We start from the raw sequence: 4,293 nt of genomic DNA, 5'->3' as shown, positions 1-4,293 counted from the left end.
AAATTTTCTTTTGGAATGTTTCTCATTGAGGATATGGAGGATATAGATCATTTTAGAGACTGAGAAGCAAATAATCATTAAGATATAATGATGAGAATGAGCAAGAATCTATATTGATCTATAAGAAAGGATTTAACTATGGTTAATTTCCTATTGGTTTATTCTAATTAAATCATTAAGTTTTTCTAAACTTGTTTTCCTGTCAATAAAGTTGATCTACCTTTCTTACTCTCTAATCAATCACAATCAATTTCTCAAAATTAAGTTATCATTTGATATATTGTGTGAAGTTCAGTATGTGAAAAGTAAATTTCATGAAGTTGAGTTATGACAAAAATTGATTAGATATAATGAACTTGAAGTAGAAGGAGTGTATTCTATTTGTAGTTATGTCACTAACCCATTTATGCTAGTTTGGGAAAGGTATATGATCTCTCCAAACTTTAGTATTTCCTTCTATATAATAGAAGAATTTGGCATACTGGTCTTTGTGATTTCAGAAGAAAAATCTCAAATTAAACCAGGTCTCATTATTACACCCACTACTCACCAGTCAGTTTGTTGTATTGTGGGCATTTGAGTGTTGCTATGTTATTGTATGATATGCTAGCAATATTTCATATACCAGCAGGGCCACCCAGGGAGGACAGGTTTCAGCAGAGCTTCCAGATAGATCGACTAAGAAGGAAGGTCTGATGCTCTACTTCCTAAAATTAGCCACTAACAACCTTGTGGATCACAACAGAATATTTTCTGGTATGGGGCTTGAAGATAAGCCCTCCAGGTAAGAGGCATGCAATGGCTGCAACAATGAACACAGAAATGACATAGAAGATAATGCAGGACTGGGAAACAGTTTGTAATGATATACATGGATTTGCTAGGAGTTGAATATTATCAGATGCTTTCCTGTACATTGCTTGCTAAACTATGCATGTTCTAGGCCTGATGACTAATCAGTTAAAGTCTTATTTAACATTTAATATACATTTTTGTGATCTTCCTTTTCCATTATCTTCTCATATGAAACTGTTGATGAACAAGGTCAAATTAAGTATACTGCCTAGTTAATGGAGCCCTGGTAACAGAAAGACCAAGGATTTTAACCCATCAGCTGCTCTTTCGGAGAGAGATGTGGTTATCTACTTCTATAAGGATTATAGCTTTGGACACCCTAAGGAGTAGTTCTACTCTGTCTTGCAGGGTGGTTATGACTCCAAATTTATTTGACAACAGCAGATTTGGTTTGGTTTGGTTTGGTTTGGTTTGGTTTGGTTTGGTAAATGATCGCTATTAATAGAATGAACTATTAATAATGGATTGTGGTGGGTAGGATCTTCTCCATGCCAATAGAGTAACTCTAATAATATGGGAACAGTTTAATATTTTCTTAAAAATAGGCAATCCTTAAAACCAAATTCCATAACCCCCTACCACTGAGTTGATTCAAACTCATAATGACCCGATATAACGTTTCTGAAGCTTTCTAAATCTTCCTGTGAATGGAACATCTCATCTGTCATCTGTGGAGTCACTGGTGAGTTGGAGCCACCAAACTTGTGATAAGTAAACCAACATGTACCTACTGTGCTAATAGGGTTTCTTGATAAAATTATAGTGGTATTTGGAAAATTGCATGTCTGTCTCTTAGGCTAATATTCTACATGATAAACAAGTAATTTTATTTTAGTGCCTTCTTTGTTTTAAGCCATGTTTTGTCAACTACTCAAATTAGAAAAACACTTTGAGTTACCAATAAGACTGATTACAACTTTGATTGCTTCGGCTTCAGCTTTTGACTGAGTGGATATAAACTAGTTTTGAACTAATGATGTTCTTTCAATAAGAGACTTTGTACACACACATATATTTACAAAACCTGCACTTTTGTACAATTGTGAGCATAAAGGTCAATAGGGATTGAATCTAGAGATCATCAAGTAGTTTTGAGGGAATTTTTAAAATGACCACCCCTTGCTTTTTCTTGCTTTCTTATTTTTAAGAGTACTAATCATTATATGTGTGTATATTTTGTTAGCATACAATAAAACAAAGCAGGAAACTGAGCGATCCAACACCAGGACTTGGAACTACCAGGTAATTAAAGTTTTTTAAATTACTATTCTAATACTTGTGAGATTATACCCCATTTTACTTTTAACTTTTACTCCTCTAATAACTATTGATTTGCTGTATATTTGCCATTCATGTATCTTCTTTGCTGAAGTGTCTTTTCAAAATTTTAACTTGTTTTCTTTTATTGGGTAGTTTGTTTTTCTATTACTGGGTTATGAGAATTCTTAATATATACTGGATGCAAATTTTGGGGGAAAATACATGTTTTACATATATTTTGCCTCAGTCTGCTGTATGCCTTTCTATATACTCAAAATGGTCTCTTGCAAAGCAGTAACTTCATTTTGACTAAGTTCAGTTTGTCATTTTTTTACGGGTCATGTTATTGTTATCACATCAGAGAATTCCTTGCCTAAACTATACCACAAATATTTAGAATTTTGTTTCCCTATAAGATGTATAGAACAACAGTTGTTTTTCATTCTCACAGGCCCCACCCATTGGAAACAGACAATGTAAACTTCCAAACTAGGAAATTATCATGAATAAAAGGGCAGATTATGATGGTAAAAATGTCAATTCACCAAGAAAATATAACAATTCTTAACAGATATGCCTAAATACAGAGCACCAATATATGTAAGTCATAAACTGATAGAACAGTAAGGAGAAATAGATAAATCCACCAAGACAGTTGACAACGTCAACAGCATTTACTTGGTAATTAATAGGGGCGTTAAGCTGAAATCCTATAAAGATAGAGTGGACTTGGACAGCACTGACAATTAGCTTGATATTATTGACATTTATTAAATTGTAAATTATGCAACAGCACAATAAACATGAGTTTTTTAGGTTTTACCGTACATTCACTTAAATAGAACACGTTATAGGCCACAAAATTCACCTTTCTAAGTAAAACATGATCATACTTTCCCTGAGAGACTGGGCAAGAGGGCAGAGCAGGACTGTGACAGCTGGGTGTTTACGGATGCAGAACCCGACTAAATGGGGGATTTGGGCCTTGGTGCTTCTTTCATCTAATAATGTTTTGCTCCAGTCATATATTCACACAAGTGGTTCTCTTGACATCTCCCAAAAATGGGAAACGAAGCACAAAATCATTTATCCCTCACCACTGCACGGAGAACCTCAGAGACCAGCACCAATCTAACAATCAAAGACGGGTAAAATAGAGCCAAGGGAAGATGTGGTATTTGGCAAAATTGATATGAGGATTGGCTCAATTAGAATGCAGTGACAAAAAGGGGCCCAAGTAATTAAAGAGAATCTCTTAGAAGTACAAGGCTATGGCAGTGAGAAACCCCAACATGGAATTCAAATCCAATTTACATATAGCTGAGTCCTCTTCAGGGAAAGGCCAATGCCTGAAATGCCTCTGCTACCATGCCACAGGTCGATTTGCGATTACAGAAAAGGCATACTGCTATTCTTTAAGTTTGCTGGTAGAAGGACATGCCATCAGAGGCAACAAGGACAGCAGTGGATCTTGCCAAACATTATGCTCAGTAGCTTCACAGATAGACCATCATCCACACTTTGTGATGGAGAAATTCAAGCACCCAATTGGATATATTCTTACCATTCATTTACTAACTTTTTAAAAAAGCAAAAAATAAAATCAAGAATAAGCATTCAAATGTATCAGGACACAATAGAAATAAACTTAAAATCAATGACAGAAGCAGAAGGAATATCAAGAAATATTTATAAAAAATTTTAAAAAAGCAACCACTGCTATCAAGTCAATTCTGGCTCATAACAGCCCAATCAGACAGGGTAGAGCTGTACCTTTGTGTTTCTGAGGCTGTAAATATTTATGGGGACAGCCTCAGTTTTCAACCACAGTGGCTGGAAAGTTTTAACTGCTGATCTTGTGGCTAGAAGCCCAATACTTAACTCACTGCTCCATCAATGTTCATTTAGGAAAATAAGCCATGGGTCAGACGTTAAGTATCAAGGTAAATGCAAAATAATTTGGACTAAATAAAAATGAAATTACAATTTAGGAAAAGCTGTGGGATGCACCAAAGACAGTGCTTAGAAGTAAATTTATAGCATTGAATGAATACATTAGACAATAAAATAAATGTAAAATCAATAACATAGGCCTTCTCTTTACATAATAAGATCAACTTAAGACTGAAGCAGTCTGAAGATAAAAATAATAAAAATTAGAACTGCAATAATGAGATT

General features: G+C 34.6%; 1 pseudogene; it reads left to right on the top strand.

The window, feature by feature from the left end:
* Positions 1–2,998: 2,998 nt before the first annotated feature.
* On the top strand, positions 2,999–3,642 carry LOC105979554 (annotated as a pseudogene).
* The last annotated feature ends 651 nt before the right edge of the window (positions 3,643–4,293 follow it).

Source organism: Echinops telfairi, unplaced genomic scaffold (assembly GCF_000313985.2).
Source record: "Echinops telfairi isolate 266 unplaced genomic scaffold, ASM31398v2 ScPeMD7_6080;HRSCAF=6971, whole genome shotgun sequence".
NCBI lineage: Eukaryota > Metazoa > Chordata > Mammalia > Afrosoricida > Tenrecidae > Echinops > Echinops telfairi.
This window is presented reverse-complemented; position numbering and strand designations above follow the sequence as displayed.